Source organism: Abramis brama, assembly GCF_963993115.1.
Source record: "Abramis brama genome assembly, chromosome: 1".
NCBI lineage: Eukaryota > Metazoa > Chordata > Actinopteri > Cypriniformes > Leuciscidae > Abramis > Abramis brama.
In genome coordinates this window covers 58,750,539-58,769,166 of record NC_139963.1, presented here as the reverse complement: position 1 = coordinate 58,769,166, position 18,628 = coordinate 58,750,539, and the positions used below count along the sequence as shown (strand labels likewise).

General features: G+C 40.6%; 2 protein-coding genes across 2 annotated transcripts in view; both read left to right on the top strand.

Annotated features, from left to right (window-relative positions):
* The first annotated feature begins 14,325 nt into the window (after nucleotides 1-14,325).
* The window catches only part of LOC311077575 (uncharacterized protein), a 39,736-nt gene continuing 35,433 nt past the window's right edge, over nucleotides 14,326-18,628 (top strand). The window contains exon 1 of the mRNA XM_084106106.1: nucleotides 14,326-14,563. The gene's annotated coding sequence lies outside the window, so the exon portion shown is untranslated. The remainder of the gene's footprint in view (nucleotides 14,564-18,628) is intronic.
* The window catches only part of LOC311077606 (uncharacterized protein), a 280,579-nt gene continuing 276,313 nt past the window's right edge, over nucleotides 14,363-18,628 (top strand). The window contains exon 1 of the mRNA XM_084106172.1: nucleotides 14,363-14,457. The gene's annotated coding sequence lies outside the window, so the exon portion shown is untranslated. The remainder of the gene's footprint in view (nucleotides 14,458-18,628) is intronic.

Genomic DNA, 18,628 nt, shown 5'->3' with positions numbered 1-18,628 from the left:
CTTTACTCTGTCTGGAAATCAGCCCTCTGTGTGTGCGTCTGTGTGGACAAAAGAACCTGGAACACGTGGTCAGAGGCGTCTTGGTTGCGATGGTAACTCAGAGCGTGCGCACTTAGCCAAAGATGATTTTAGCCTTAAGTTGGTTTCGTTGGTTTGTTGAAGACAATTATCAAACTGAGGTAAAACTATCAAGAAAAGAAAGACTTAGAATAAAAACGAAATAAAAAGCAAACAAAGGTTTCTTGGAGGAAGGAAGGAGGCGGGTCTCTCTCTCTTGTTTCTGAACCAATCATTTGGGGAGGACGTGTTGTGGCAACCTCCTTGCGTTTTGCACAGTACACGCCTCTTCCGACTATGTACTGACGGAATAAACTCGTTCATAAACAGTTATAAAACTGGTATTAATGAAAGAATGCATAATTTTATACTTTGATTTAAGAATTCGACACCGTTGGTTTCTCTCGAGCACGACGATACCACGGATCGTGATTATAGCAGTTAATAACAAAAAGTTACATGATTCTTAATAATAATAAGCATTTCACTTTTGATTATATCATAAAACTTAGTTATAATGGTCTTCCATATAAGGACCATGACATACAACACGAATACATTTCAAAAATATATAGAAAAGAGTGATTTTGATCATAATGTCCAGGGATGTGAGTTTCTCTGTGTTTTGTGTGTGTGCGTAAAGTCATCTTCAGTTCACGAGGCTGTGTCCGCCGCGTGAACTGCGTTCTCCCCCCTCAAGGGGAAATCAGTATGTATTTATGAGTGTATGTATGTATGTGCGTTTTACAATCAATGGGCTTTTGGTCGAACATCTGTTAACAGTTTGTGGTTTGTTTGTGAGATGTTCGATGCTGTGAAAATCCCCAGGGGTAATAGAATCTCCAGTCCGACTGGCGTTTTGCTGGTCGCAAATCTTAGCCGAAACAGTGAACAGAAGGCTGTGTGTTTACACAGAGATAGATTAGGGTCCTTTTGGATCAGGGATCAATTGATTTATGCGCCAATCGGTCTGCACGTCCTGCGCGTCGGAATCTTAAGACAATAGAGGGGTTTGTAAATGAGGATTCCAGTAAGTTGATTAGGTCCCAGACTAGAGGGGGTTTGATCACGGTGTAATCTCAGTAATTTAATCAACACGCAGTCTGATCATGTGCTTTGCGTTACACATGTTTGCATGAGTTTTAAATTGGGAATTTTCCAGGAAGTTATGTACAGTAATTAACTCTATTGTTTTGTTTTTTAATTGTATATGCTTCAATTAACTTCTGTATGTGCCGTATTTGATTGTAAATGTGCCTCGTGTGTGTCTTTACAGGTATGTTTAGGCTTTATTTTGAGTCTATATGTTTAATGATGTAAATAAATAATAAAAGAACTACATCTTTTTTTTTTTTGTACTGGTGGTGTAAAGGGATAAACATATTCTCCTAGTGTATGTTTAATCATATTTTATTAAATTATTTGTTAATGCATTGTTTTGTCATGACTTTACTTGCCCAGTCAACACCTTAATATCACAGTGATCTCACCATGTGGTCACAACGTCATTAATGTGAGTCACAGTGAGCTAAAAGTGTAACTCTAAAAGTGTAACTCACAGCGCACTCTCTGTGGCCACAATATGAGCTCATCCCAGATAGAAATGTTGTTGTTCTATCAATGTTGTTATGTTCTTGTAATGGTTTGTAATACACAGTAGTTCAAAATATTTAGTGTTTTTTATACACAATATTTTTTTATGTTTCTATAGGATGACAACCAAAAAAAATGTATTAAAAAAGTTGGATGTCATCCTTTAGAAACATTACTATAATCAATGATATGAAATTAATAGCATATTTGAAAGTCTAGAAGAGATCAGCTGATCAGAACACAACATCATGATTATATCGTTTTCATCATCATCAAGTAGATGACATCATCACATTTTATCTTACTGTTCTTGCCATAACACACAGTTCCAGCAACCAGAGAAAAACTAACATTAAAACATCAAGAGTCAAACTGACCAACTAAATCAAACACTGATAACCATAATGGTGACATCAAACCAAACTATTAATCATCAACATCTAAAGCTATTAATCTCAATAAGGACTTTTGTACACATATGACAGAAGTAAATCTGGTTTGTAATAAGTGAAGCTGGTAATGCTGTTTGTGGAGTTGTTTAATGAAGTTTCCAATATTTGACAATAGAGCGATGTTGGAGTCCATGTCCAATAACATTTCTATCAGGGATGAGCTCATATTGTGATCATATTGTAACACAAGAAGTATTCAGCCCAGTTAAGTTGTTGTGACTTTTTCAGACTAATTCCACTAAATGTCTTTAGAGAAAATACAGATTTCTTTACCTGTGAGAAGTGAAGAGAGAATGATCAGTCCCAGCAGACACAGATCACACTTATCAGCCATTTTGTGTTTCTGTCAGTCTTTCTCTTCATTATATATAGTTACAGCTCTTCCTTTAAACATCATCAGCTCCTCCTCTGGTTGGTTACTTCCTCTGATCTCTTCAACTGAGTGTTTAGTCCTGACTCTATGACACAGCTGAAGAAGCGATCAGAAAGATCTCTGGTGTAAAACTGTGTTGACTTTGAAAAGCTCTGGATCAGAAAGTGAGCTGAACTGTACAGTGGCATCCAGAAACCAACCAAGTCCATAAAGAAGTATTATGTTTGACACTGAACAAAGTGGTGTTTGGTGTTTTTAGCCCCCAACGGCGCTTCCAGGCATCGAGGGGATGGGTAAGTTTAAGGTTGAGGTTAGGGTTAGCTGCCTGGAAGGAGCCATTGGGGGCTAAAAACACCATTGAGCGAACAAAGTGCTTAGAATGAACAGTTCCACACAAATCAATACAAGCATATATTTATCCTCTCATTAGCAATGTTTCCATCATCCTGTTTTTATGCATATTTTGAAGCATCGCATCAGAAACGAGTGATGGAAACGCAAAATTTATAAACTTTACGTTTGGATGGAAACCCAGCTACTGTAGCTACTGATTATTTGTCAGAGAAAACTATTTCAGTATAATGAAATATAGTTATTTTTAAGTGACCCAATACAGTGTCCTCAGAGTAATTTTTATGTGTAATTTTTTTTGTGTGTGTTGCTATATGTGTGTGTACCATAAAGATTTCTTCTGTTGGTTTTTTTTATCTAAAACTTCACATTCACACTCTGGGGACATCAAAGACTTATTATACATCTTGTGAAAAGGGCATCATTATGGAAGCTTGTTTCCGCCACAGAATAAAACATTTTAAAAGACAATTGCGACTTTTTATCTCACAATTGCGAGTTTACATCTTGCAATTCTGACTTTATTTCCCAGAATTGCATGTTGTAAAGTCACAATTACGTCTTATAAAGGCAGAATTCTGACTTTTTTTCTTGCAATTGCGACTTTATATCACGCAATTCTGACTTTATAACACATAATTGCGAGTTTATATCTCGCAATTCTGACATCTTTTCTTAGAATTGTGAGATATAAACTCACAATTGTGAGATATAAAGTCCAATTCTAAGGGGAAAAAAAGACAGACTTTTTTTTTTTTACCTCAGAATAGTTTATATCTCACAATTCTGACTTTATAACACACAATTGCGACTTTATATCATGCAATTCTGACTTTATATCTCCCAATTGCGTGTTATAAAGTCAGAATTGCGTGATATAAAGTCGCAATTGCGAGAAAAAAAGTCAGAATTCTGACTTAATAACATGTATTAATAATAATATCATTAATAACATGAATTCTGACTTAATAACACTTTATAACATACGATTGCGACTTTATTTCACGCAATTCTGACTTTATATCTACCCACAATTCTGACTTTATAACACGCAATTGCGACTTTATTTCACGCAATTCTGACTTTATATCTCGCAATTCTGAGAAATAAAGTCAGAATTGCGAGATGTAAACTCGCAATCGTGATATAAAAAGTCGCAATTATCTTACAAGACACACCAGGAGAGGGAACTAACAAGACACACCAGGAGAGATGTATCATACAGCTTACATGATAAAATATTAGTAATACATATGTAACTCTCTGTCATTTATTTAATTGCCAAATGACGGTAATTTTATTCAAATCTGTCACTCACTGACAGTTCCGGGTAGCTAAGCAGATCCAAATATGCTTTGCCGCGAACGCTCTGTTGTTATGTGTCGTCGTCACTGTTTGCCGCATACTGTATATATACAAACACAAACACACACATATATATATATATATATATATATATATATATATATATATATATATATATATATATATACAAACATATGTATATATATATATGTGTATATATATATATATATATATATATATATATATATATATATATATATATGTTAGACTGGAGTAATGGATAACTTCTAATAAAGAACAGAAATTACATTAAATCTCAGTTGGAAACACAATGTCACGTTTCTCCATACTTGTAAAAAAACATTTAGTAATTACAAAATAATAATTTACCACATAGCTTACATCATTTATAGATGCAGACACGATAATCTTTTCAGGAGTAGGCTATTTATTTTCAGTGTTACATGAAAAATGCTGCCCGATCCACAGGCTTGTAATTCACATACAACTGTTCCTTTAAGAAATACAGCCAAAAGCACTGAGGGGGAGGGGTTAACAACCGTCCAACATTTTTAAGGTGGAACGAATAGTTTGACGAATAAGGAGCTGGCGAAAAAGGAGCTGGAGTCAGCCTCGTGCATTCTCATTGGTTTGTATATGGGGGATTTAAAGGTGCTGTAAGCGATGCCAGGAGTCGTAACTTCTTGTTGACATTCAAATTGTTGTCAAACAAAACGGAGGCTAGCTAGACCCTCCCTCCTCCTCATCCCGTCTCCTCCCTCCTCCCCTCCCTTCCGACATAAAGGAAAGTCAAAGTAGTCACTAGTACAAACAAAATTAAGTTTTACTGATACTTCATTCAATGTGTAATGTCGCCAAGTTAGATAAAGGGTTTTATATATTGCAGAAAAAGAGAAACATTATCTTAAAATTGTTTCGCCACCTGAGGTTATAACTATAGCTCCCATACAAGGACGCAATAATAACAAGATAACGTTAGCTTCGCGTTTCCCAGTGAGCATAAACAACGGCAGCGTCGTAAATAAATTTAGTCAAAGTTGTCAACATCCTATAAATGAACATTCAAATTCATAACAAACAGTGGATGAAAACAATCATTCACACAAATTGTCGCCCTACTGTGAATTTGTGCTCTACTTCCCTCTTAATGCTTCTCTCTCCTCCACACGCTCCACACCCACTTCATGTGCACGCGCACTAACCCCCTCAAACCCCACCCTCAAATACTTCTTGTCAATGATTGGCTGGAGCACTGTTTGTTGTGTTTCGTGGTACGGGTGAGTCTAGTTTGTTTTTCTTGCTGTTTGTGGAGCCTGTGGTGTCTACAGAGACTGCGTTTTTTTACAGTGTGTTCAGGGAACAGGCAGCTAGCGGATAGTGAGGAGATGTTTGCTGTATGTGACAAAAAATGTTTTGGCCTAAAAAACGCGTGACATGACTTAGAGCACCTTTAATGCACAGGGAAAGCTGTCCACGGATCGCTTGCCCAAGAGAAGTGTGCTGTTGCTTCCAGATCTCGATTAACGAAAATGATATTGTGTTTGATACAAGACTAACTGTACTAAATCAAGTGGGGGAAAAAATCATAATGGAAACAATTTTCTTAGTTGTTTTTTTTTTTTTTTTTTTTTTGTTTGTTGTTGTTTTACGAAAACTTACTGTTATAGGCAGACCTACTGTAAGCAGACCTGTAACTATCAGAGGCTGGGCTGTTAACTGTAGTCAACGCATTTGTTAAATATTTGTCATCAATATGCATTATTTCAACTTATTTTTTAAAAGAATAATTATTTTTATATAATACTTACATTTATTCTAATGATATTTTACTTGTATTTTATTTATAATAGGCTTCTAATATTTATTATATTATACTTACTTACTTATGCGCATCACCCTTGCCAGGGTATGGGCCGCCAACCACAGATCTCCAGATTATTCTGTGGTTGGCCATTCTTTCCAGCTGTTTCCAGGTGGGAGTTGGTGAGTCCTGGAGAACTCTTCTAAGACAGCTGTTCATGAAGGTTTGAACCTTCCTAATGGTCATCTTAGTCATCCTCCAGGTTTCCACTCCATACTGCCTTCACGTTGGAGTTAAATAGGTGTATCTTTGCTGTCAAGGACAGGTCTCTGGAGCTCCAGATGTTCTTGAGCTGTACGTAGGCCACTCTTGCTTTGCCAGTCCTTGCCTTGACGTCTACATCTGTGCCGCTCGGTTGGTCAATGACACTGCCCAGGTAGGTGAAGACTGAACTTTAGGAGACTTCCATTCGGCATGACTGGTTCCTTGCTTGAGGATTTTATCTTTAGGATCTTGGTCTTATCTCTGTTTATGTTGAGGCCAGTCTGAGATGAGATAGTTGACACTAAATCTGTCTTCTCTTGCATCTGCTGTTTGTTGTGGGAGAGAAGTGCAAGGTCATCAGCAAAGTCCAAGTCCTCGAGCTGGAGATTAGAAATATTAGAAAATAAGATTTTCTTATCAGGTTGACCAACCTTACTGGGATGCCGTAGAGTCGAAGGAGCTTCCAAAGGGTCTTTCGATCCAAGCTGTCACAATCTCATAGTCAACAAAGTTGATAAACGGGGGAATTGCACTCGAGGAACTGTTCGACTATGATGCGGAGTGTTGCGATCTGGTCAGTGCATGATCTATTCTGATATATTCTAAGCCTGTTGATCTCGAAGATGTGTGTCAGCAATGTCTTTCATTCTTTCCAGGTGGATCCGATTGAAATTTAATTATATTATAATAATATTATATTATAATAATTTGTAATTCTTAATAAAAAAATAAAAAACACTTCTGCCATGGTGTTTCTTATTTGTTGTCTGTTAATTATATGCGTGCCGATGCGCTGTACCGTTAAAAGGCTATATATATATATATATATATATATAAAGGCTATATAAAAGGCCTGGATATATACATATCATAACCATTATGGTGATCAATGTTTTCATTGGGCTCATGAGTTTGAGATTTTAATGTACCCTTATTTTAACACTTTTAAGTGTGATCAAAAATAAATTCCCAGGAGAGTTAATTTAACACTGGAGTTTTTGCTGTGTATATATAGATGAAGTGTGATCTTGCGCATCTGTCAGTGCAACACTTCTGGAGGATGTGAATTTGTGGTTTCACAAGCACAACCTTAGTAGCCTAAAAGCTTCATGGTGCACACTCTCTCACACACACACACACACACACACACACACACATAGCAAGCGGTCTTGGCCAGGATGTGACCTCACGCTGGCACTGCTGGCCTCCTGTGCAAAGGCATGAATCCTGGCATGAATGGCATGAAATTCACAACCCTCAGAAGTGGCATATACGATACATATTGCACTGACATATGTATCGTGATCACACTTCATCTAGAACGACTCTTATTTGACAAACGAACTAAATGAATGCCCTGCTAGTTAACTGGAGATGTTTTATTTATTTGTAGTATTAGGTACATATTCATCACCCAAACAAAAACTCATATTGCTCCGTGACGTGACTCGCTTTGGTCAGGTGGTATTTATAGCAGAGGGGGCGGAGCTTTAGATTCTAGAGAGCATTTGATTGGACAGAAGATGTGATGAGAGATGAAGTGTGCGGTGATGTCATAAAAATCTGTGATCCATTTTAGCGAGGGACTTTTGAATGCTTATATCTCCTGAATGCGAATTTTGTCATTGGTTTGGAACACACCAGCTTATTCATAACCTTAAGCCTAACATATTAAAAACTAAAAAACTTAATTTTGATTACAGGACGAACACAATACGATTGTGGTTTTAGTTAAACATCTAAATTTACAATATTTATCACAAAAATAAAGAGACCCCAGACTAGAGCCCTACGCGGGACTGTTTTCTTCATCCCGCTCCCGCCCGCCGAATTTCTGACCATTACCGCCCGCTTCCGCAACGTAGCCTATGTGTTACACTCCCGCCCGCTCCCGCAATATGTATGTCCACTCCCGCCCGCACCCGCAAAACTCTGAGAATTTATTCCCGCACAGTAATGCAATGATTTTGTGTCTTCTCCCGTCCTGCAGGAAAAAACACATATTTGTATTGCTATTATTAAAGAGAGTCATGGGGTTGTTTGTTTCGTTTCCCTGTCCGGCATGTATTTTGGACACATACACACAGGACAATGGAGGAGATCGAGTGTATGCTGTTTTTGGATGGTTTTGTTTTCGTTTTTGCTGTTTTTTATTCAGGATACTCCGTCTGGCGCGTGCAATGATGACGCAGTGAATAGTGATGATTCTCTCTGAACAATCAGCAGTCTGCCGTGTTTTCACGTCACATTTTAGTATCGCCTCAGCTCGCCCAGAACCTCGCCGGAGGTGGTACGAAAAAAATACCTGGAAGCAGATACTTACAACTTTTACACAGTGGAAAACCAAACAAAGGCGAGTCGGTACTGTGTAGTGGAAAAGCGCCATTATTGACATCTCCATCATGTCCCTAGGCTACCTCCCTATCCCGCAGTGTTTTTTTTTAGCCGCCCATTCCCGCCCGCAGCAAAGTTCAAACCGCCCGCTCCCGCAAGATTTGCGTTGGGTCCCGCGGGACCCGGCGGGACTCAATCCCAATGCAGCCCTCTACCCCAGACACACAATTTGTCTATTTTTAACTTCAGTCCCCAAAAAATGTGAAAAGTTACATTTATTAAATTGTTATGAGGGACACATGAGCAGTAGATGTTTGTTTTATAGCAAGTTCCCTTTCAAGGCGGTCACTTCAACATTACGTCAAAGACGTATATGGGAACTCCCTTCCTCCTCATTTTCACTGAAATCTTATAGGCTAACGCCAGCTGGAGACAGCTGGCCAATTGACGCGAAACATGCAAATGCTGACCGGTCCGCGGGCAGTATAAATAGCATGGGCGCGACAATTACGTCAGAATCTCTTTCTTCACGCTAGAAGTCTTATCTGAAGTCATCGTGGAAGTTGCAATAGAGGTTACTCACCATGTTTCCTCCCCGCATCCGATGGCTGCTAACTTACATGCCAGATATGTGCGGGTCCTATCGACTCGCTCTACCCTAACAAGTTCAACCGAGGCCGCACTCACGGACGACGGGCATGTGCCGGACAGTGCGCGCCCTCAGGGGAATAAACCCGGGCATCCGCGGGGATGAGGCCCACTGCCGCCAGCAGGCCGCTGGTGGGCCCTCTCCCGCCCTAGGACGAGTACGCTGCCCGTCGCCACTCCGGTCCTCTTCGCGGTCTCGCTAGAAGGACTCGACGCGATAGCCCCTGTTGATAGGAATACTTCAGCCCGGTATCTCAGCCAGGCTACTTCAAGAAGACTCCGTCTTCCACGGCGTCCCTTGGTAGTCGTGCGCAAGACGCGCGTCTAGAGAGACGAGGCAAAGGCCATGGCTCCGTGTCTAAAAGGGAAAAAAAGTACGGATGCTATAGATCTCTAGCAGAGAGGTCTCTAGCCGCCTCGCTCTGACAATGGAAGTGCACAGCCGCAATCCGGTGAGTGTTGTTGCGCAGTCGTTACCGCTTATGCTGTTGACGCTGGGCCTACGTAACATTACATTTTGATGTGCTTACAGCTGATGTTGCCCTGTATCCTTCAGTGCAACTGGCCATGCTGATTTAACTACATATTCACAGTCGTTGTCGCTACGCCACTGACGCTGTGTTTATGTTCACACTGCTCACTGTTATGTGCTATGATTTGTGCCGTTATATTGCCCTGTATCCTTCAGTGCAACTGGCCATGCTGATTCAACTACGTATTCACAGTTGTTGTCGCTACGCCACTGACGCTGTGTTTATGTACTCACTGCACACTATATGTGCTATGATTTGTGCCGTTATATTTTGCCCTGTATCCTTCAGTGCAAATGGCTATTCTGATTACAACATTCACAGTTGTTGTGCTGCCACTGACGCTGTGTTTATGTACACTGATATGTGTGTGTTATGCTTATGCCGCGATATTGCCCTGTATCCTTCAGTGCAATTGGCTATTCTGATTACTACGAAGACACAGTTGTTGTGTGATGCAACTGACTCTGTGTTACGTACACGCGTCACACTGTTGTGTTAGGATTTATGCCACTATATATTGCCCTGTATTTTTCAGCGCAAATGGCTATTCTGATTGCTACACAGCACGTAATACCACGTATTCAGTTGTTGCGCGATGCATCTGACGCTGTGTTTAAGTACACACTACACACTGATATGTGTTATGAATTTGCCGTATATTGCCCTGTATCCATCAGTGCAATGGCGATTCTGACCACTACGTATTCACAGTTGTTGCGCGATGCAACTGACGCTGTGTTTATGTGTACACTACACACTATATGTGCTATGAATTTTGCCGTTGTATATTGCCCTGTATCCTTCAGTGCAATGGCTATTCTGATTACTACACAGTACTTATTCCAGTTGTGGCGCGATACAACTGACGCTGTATTTACGTACACATTACACACTGATATGTGTTATGAATTTGCCGTATATTGCCCTGTATCCTTCAGTGCAATGGCTATTCTGATTACTACACAGTACGTATTCACAGTTGTTGCGTGATGCAACTGACGCTGTGTTATGTACACACCGCACTCTGTTACGTGTAATGATTTATGCCATTATATATTGCCCTGTATCATTCAGTGCAATGGCTATTCTGATTACTACTCAGTACGTATTCACAGTTGTTGCGCGATGCAACTACGCTGTGTTTACGTACACACTACACACTGATATGTGTTATGAATTTTGCCGTTGTATATTGCCCTGTATCCTTCAGTGCAAATGGCTATTCTGACTACTACGTATTCACAGTTGTTGCGCGATGCAACTGACGCTGTGTTGTACACACCGCACTCTATGTGTAATGATTTATGCCATTAGCCTATATATTGCCCTGTATCCTAAAGTGCATATGGCTATTCTGATTACTACGTATTCACAGTTGCTGTGCGACGCAACTGACGCTGTGTACACACTACGCACTGATATGTGTTACAATTACGTCGTTATATATTGCCCTGTTCCTTCAGTGCAACTGGCTACTCTGATTACTGTGTATTCACAGTTGTTGTGGGCTGCCACTGACGCTGTGTTATGTACATTGATATGTGTCTATGATTTATGCCGTTATATATTGCCCTGTATCCTCAGTGCAATCGGCTATTCTGATTAACGACGTCGATGTCGCTATGCCTCTGACGCTGTGCTTGTACAGCATCAATGTAACTATGCTATCACGTTGCCCTGTATCCTTTAGTGCAACTAGCTATCCTATCTAACTGTGCATAGTCACAGTCGTCGCCACGGCGACTTGCGCTGCATCTGTGTACACACTGAAGCGTTATGCTGTTATGTTGCCCTCAACGTAACTGACCATTGTGTTTGAACTGCGCTTGTTCATGCAGTTCGGTCGCTTCGATGACTAGCGCTGCATTATACACACAGATGTTCTAAATGTGCACACTGATGTGTTATGCTGTTATGTTGCCCTCTATCCTTCAGTGCAACAACCAGCTGTCCTATCTAACTATGCATATTCACAGTTCTGTCGCTACGGCGACTACACTGCACTTATGTACGTACAAGGACGTGTTTTTGCTATTTTGTTGCCCTGTTCCTTCAGTGCAAAACTAGCTATCTTAATCTAACCGTGCATATTCACAGTTTCTGGATATATGTACGTGCACGGATGTGTTAGGCTGTAATGCTGCCCTGTTTCCTTCAGTGCAGCTAGCCATCCTGATCTAACTGTGCATCTCAGCTATGGTGACTTACGCTGCGTTATGTACATACATGGATGCACTATTCTTACGCACTTGTGTTATGCTGTCATGTTGCCCTGTATCTAGTGCAACTAGCTATCCCAGTCGAACTGTGCATATTCACAGTCTCTGTCGATACGGCGACCTGCGCTGCATTATTGCACATGGATGTGTTCATGCTGCGGTGTTGCCCCGTATCCTTCAGTGCCTATACTGAGCTACTGCGTATAGTTGGCGCTACAGCGACCGATGCTGTTACGTACAGGTGCTACGCTGTTATGTTGCCCCGTTTCCTTCACTGCAACTGGCTATTCTGTACTAACTCGTATACTCACAGTTCTAGCTACGGCTACGACTGTGTTTGTGTACTTCTGAGGTGCTATGCTATTATGGGGCTATTATCTAACTGCGTATATTCACAGTTGTTGTCGCTACGGCCACTGGCACTGTGTTTATGTACATTCAGTTATGTGTTAAATTGCACTTCTGTACATCGGCTATAGAACATCGGACTATGTTCTACAAGGGAGTGTCAGTTTCCTCGTGACCCCCTTGCTGGCCTATCATCCCCGGTTCACGGACCTGAGAGAGTTATGGGGCTCCCCCATGACAATCCCCCTCAGTAAGGTCCTGCTTCTACAGGCGATCGGCACGATTGGCACCCCAGCCCCAAGCTGTGGAACCTTCTTGTGTGTCCGCTGTTGGGTCCTTCGTTTGAGCAAGACACTTCACACTAATAAGTGCTGAGAGATCTCCTTGAGAAGGACCTTTCCACCTGTTCTCGCCCCAGCGAAGCACTTGGAGACCTACGCTCATTCTATTGAATGATGTTACATTGTCTCGGACCTAGTGACTGCAGCGTCACTCTCCGTCCGATACCAAACTGCGTTCCGAAGACGCTTACACCGTTCAGAGCACAGATTTATCCTTGCCCGCCTTCTGCTGAAGCTGTCAGCCTCACATGATGCTGATGCTCAGAGTGCTGTTAGCCTTGTAAGGGCTTTGCGGATGTACGTGGACCACCAGGCAGCAGTCTGACTAGCTGTTTGTGTGCTTGGTGGATGGTACTAGGGACTGAGACTTTCTCACTGAATTCGACGCTTTTCATGTGATTTAATGCCTACGGGATATAGGTATGCTGGCTGTCTTCTCAGAACACGTTCGCCAGGGGTTCAAGTTTTATGCACTGCCTATAGCGTCGTGGGTTCGGTGAGTTTTATTAATGTACTCATGAACTGTTTCCACCAGCTGTGCAGTAGTCTGCATTATGCAGAGTTACCATTGCTGCTAACTCTGTGTTATGACTATAATGTTACATAGCTGTTTCCGCATTACACAGTAGTTTTCAATTTCTGTTAACTCTGTGTATGGCTATAAGGTTATGCAGCTGTCACCGCTATTGCCGTCGACACTGTGTTAACTCTTGTGCTTGAGTGCTTATGGTGTTGTGCTGCCCTCCAGTGCAGCCTTCGCTTCATTGCATTGGATATGCAACTTGGTAGGTCGGAACAGACGTTTCTTGGTCTAGCTTCGCCATCAGTTCGAGTGCTCCTAGCGGCGCTGCTGGCTTAGAACTGTTGTCTCTCGTGGGAGTGTAGCTTGACCCCGTTTAGGGCTTATCTTCACTGCTCTCACGGCGGGATTCTATACAGTTCCCATATACGTCTTTGACGTAATGTTGAAGTGACCGCCTTGAAAGGGAACGTCTCCGGTTACTATCGTAACCTCGGTTCCCTGAGAGGTGGGAACGAGACATTACGTCAGCCGCCGTGCTCGCCGTTTGATCAGCTGTGCTAGCGTTCAGTCTTGATTCTGACGTAATTGTCGCGCCCATGCTATTTATACTGCCCGCGGACCGGTCAGCATTTGCATGTTTCGCGTCAATTGGCCAGCTGTCTCCAGCTGGCGTTAGCCTATAAGATTTCAGTGAAAATGAGGAGGAAGGGAGTTCCCATATACGTCTTTGACGTAATGTCTCGTTCCCGCCTCTCAGGGAACCGAGGTTACGATAGTAACCGGAGACGTTTTGTGTAAAATAATCTTTAAACCAAGTCCATTTTGTCCATTACGGGGTTTAGAATAAAAGGTGTAAAATCTGAAAAACACTGAAATGAATAAAAGGTCTTAAATGCCTGAGGTGGGAAAATATGATTTTTTTTAAAATGATTGTGATTTGTTTAATATGTCTAATGATGTGGGCTATTTAGCAAATGATTTATATGTAGTTTAAAAAAAAATCCATGTTGAAATATTATCGAATCCTAGCATTTACAGAATGACTGTAAACATCTAAAGATGTTGAAAAGTTTCTCCTAGTATTTTCCCTCAGACTCACGACGCTTCACTCTCCAGTCCAGCGGGTGGCGGTAAAGTCATGCGTTTGTTTTCAAGATGAGTTTACAGCTTGATCTCTGGTGTTATACATCGTGTTACTGGCTTCATACAAACTCTTATTAATGTACTTTTAGACCAGAAAGATTTTGAATCGGGTGAATACATGCCTGTAATATTCCCATCCGAGCAGGAATATGTGGAGTTGCTGCAACTGAACTGAGAAGATCGTGTTTGTTAAAAGGAGATTGAGGAGGACTCGAGTGAACCAGAATCCTGGAGAATAAAACACGAGGAACAAGCAGGTTGGTGTATATCCTATATTCATCTTTAATGACTGTTCTGGTACATTAATAAGCTAACAAAGCTTTAGACACCCCTTACAAACATTTCCTGTGGTATTCCATGTGAGAAACCATTAAAAGTACCACACGAAACGAAACTGGTGTAGTATTGTGTTGTTTTTTAGGACGCTTTACCACAGGATTTTGTTGTATTGTATGTAATATTGCTGTGATATTCTTGTGCTACTGTCATATTCCTGCAGTAATACTTGGAATTTGCTGTAATGAACCTGTGATCCTTAATAGTGTAATTGTTTTGCACTAGCTGATTCAGTAACCTTTTATTTATTTTATGGTAACTTTCTATAGCATTCCTGCTAGAAAAGTTGTTTGTCCATGTTAAACCTGTGATATTACTTGCTAGCCATAATCTGAAGATATAGTACACATGCAAGACATGGCTTTAGTGGTGACATGTTGATATACAAGGTAAATTGCTAAAGTCAGTCATGTTATGTGACATCCAGAGTATGTGAGCGGAGAGAATTTGCGCTCCACGCTCAAAGCATTTCATAATTACTCCGCTCAAGCTCCACTCTGGGTGTACAATTTTCCACTCCTCGCTCCCTCCCCACTCCGCCCTTAATACGTCTCGCTCCGTTTTCGCTCCACGGTAATTTTTTTTATTTTTTTTTTTATTTTTTATTTACAAGGTAAATTGCTACAGTCAGTCATGTTATGTGACATCAAATACACTTCTTGTATTACATTTTAACACTTATTCACAATACATACCATGACTGTTCTCAAACATCTCTATACCCTACAAACTAGGGTAAAAGTGCAATAACACAAAGAATGAAATGGCAACTATATATGTAGACAATACTTTTATTAGTTTAAATTAGTAAAAAAAAATTGTACATGTCAAGACTGCTAGGTTTTCACTCATTTGAGAGTTTGTTGCGAGTCCACCCTTACAGAAAAAACACATGAACTTCACATGTGCAAAAACTCATGTGGTCACATGTGACCACATGCACGTGTGATTTTGCACATGTGAAATTTAACATGTAAAAACATGTGATTTGCACATGTGAAATATGTGGATCACATGTGAAACGTGTTTTGCACATGGGAAATGTGTGCTTTTGGAACATTTACACGTGATTACATGTGAAACACATGTGAAACCCATGAGCTCACATGTGAAACGTAAAATTCCCATGTGAAACCTATAATCACATGTGAAACCCATGAGATCACATGTGAAACCCATGAGATCACATGTGAAACCTATAATCACATGTGAAACCCATGAGATCACATGTGAAACCCATGTGATCACATGTGAAACATGTAAAATTCCCATGTGAAACCCATGAGCTCACATGTGAAACGTAAAATTCCCATGTGAAACCTATAATCACATGTGAAACCTATAATCACATGTGAAACCCATGAGATCACATGTGAAACCCATGAGATCACATGTGAAACCTATGAGATCACATGTGAAACCTATAATCACATGTGAAACCCATGAGATCACATGTGAAACTTATGAGATCACATGTGAAACCTATAAGGTGTGTTCGACATCGGCTGCGGCTGGATGTAACCGATCGGCGAGAGTAACCGCGTGCAGGCGGGGAGGAGCTGCAAACGGAGACGTGAAGTCGGACACTTTCTGGTTCCCGTAGTGACCGCTCACGTGGTGTTTGCATACTTTACCACAGCTGAAGTGAAATAAATGCAATATTTGCCAAATAATACACTGATGTTTCAGAGACATTTTCATTCAATACTTTATGTACTGCTTCATACAGCGTCTGTTTGAACAAGAATAAAGGTCAACATAAGCTACTATCAATGAAGTGGAGTCTACGTTTTTTAATCAGTTTTAATTTGATAAACATGACACAATATAACATCGCAACGACATGAAGAGTGTTTACTGTTATAAAAAACTGATTTGAGAGCTTTAGAGGAACTAAAGGTGTTTGAATAAACACGAAACACACGTGATCGTTGTCATGCGGTAAATCCGGCCAATCGTGAAACAGCTGTGTCGTCATCAGCCCACGTGCAGCCCAGTGCAGCCACTCTTGAGAAGCTGCGCTGGCTGAGTTCTACGGCTAGTCTCGAATCGCTCTCGCGGTACTTTGATGGCATACGTCACAGTCACATGGTGTCGGCGCTGTATCGAGTCGGACAAAATTTCTAACCGGCATGCACTGCTTTAAGTCAGCCGCCGATCGGTCTGCGCAGAGCTGCATGAAGTCGAACAAGCCTAACATCACATGTGAAACCCATGAGATCACATGTGAAACCTATAATCACATGTGAAACCCATGAGATCACATGTGAAACCTATAATCACATGTGAAACCTATAATCACATGTGAAACCCATGAGATCACATGTGAAACGTAAAATTCCCATGCGAGACCCATGGAATAACATTTGAAACCCATCAACAATCTATGTTAAACCTACACCCCATGTAAACCTGCAACTTCATGTGAAACCCATGTAAAAATCATTAAGCAATATACCACAGAAAACGGTAGGCCTACCATGTTCTTTTGTAGGGCCTATAGCCATGTTTAGGGGTGTAACGATACACCAATGCCACGGTTCGGTTCATATCACGGTTTTGGAGCCACGGTTCGGTTCGGTTCGGTTCTGTTTGCTGTGGGGGCAGGGTTCATGGCTGGGCACCAGCAATAATAACACTAGATTCACTTTTAACTTAATAAAAACAACAACAACAACAATAATCTAACTTATTAACTTTAACTTTATTAACTTAACTTTATACAGTGGCTTCACGTTTTCTTTAGAGCAGTTAGCACACCTGAGTTAACTAAAATGAAATAAATGCCTCCACTGACTAGTCAGAAATAAACTGCACACCTGAGTAGGGTTGCCAACTTCAGAAAAGGAAAATGCGGGACAATCGTGGTTCTTTATAGGAAAACGAGGGACACTCAAAATATTTGTACTGTATCGCACAATGTACATAATTTCAGTGTCTGCAAACTGTAGTTAAGTATATGTTTAAAAGGTTATCAGACAAACACATTTGTATTGCTTAACCTATTTATGTACAATTTAATTCTAAAAATAATTTTAATGTCATACAAACAAAATGTCACATTACAAACAAACCACCATTCAAAATAACAGCATTTATCTGAAATAGAAAGCTTTTTTAACATTATACATAGGCCTACAGTTCAAAAGTTTGAGGTTAGTAAGATAATTTTTTTTGGGAAAGAAATTAAAGAAAGTAATTGCCTACTTTTATTCAGCAAGGATGCATTAGGCTAATCAAAAGTGACAGTAAATTATAGTGTTACACAAGCTTTCTATTTCAAATAAATCTATTATGATCTTTACATTCTTCAAAGAATCCTGGGGGAAAAAACAAAACAGTTTTAAACATTAATAATAATCAGAAATATTTTTGATTTCATGTTTTCTTGCGTGGCTGGATGTTGGACTCATGAACAATAATCACGTTGTTTGCATTCGGCAAAATTGATTTGCCGAAATCAAAACGTGGACAGTGAGAATTACCGTTAGCGCGAGACGAGTCCGGCTTGAAGCGGAAGCGACCAGACGGCAGAGGATTATGTTCACAAATCAAACAATGATTTGTCTCAAAACGATGATTAAAAAAAGCTGTGATATGTCATCATATTGGATGATGACGGTGTCGGTGATCATTCTCAAGTGTCGTGATCAGCACTGCTGCTGTTGTATCAGTCAGTGGTTGTGACCGGAGGGTCTTCAATCTCAATATGCCGCGGAGTTGCCATCCTGAAGTGCGTATGTAAACTCCCGAGCGTGATCGATCACCCAAATCACGTGACATGCATTTTATTTAGTAAATAATATTTAGTAAAACTACAGCTCTTATTAGTTGTTAAAAGTGTACTCATTAATAACTATTTAATCAAATGTCAAGGAAGAAAAAAATAGTTTTGTGACAAAGTGATGTGAGAGTTGGGCCGGGGCAGCAGGGGGCGGGGCGCGTTCGGTTCGACATGAGAGTATCGCGGTTCGAACCGTGGCTGT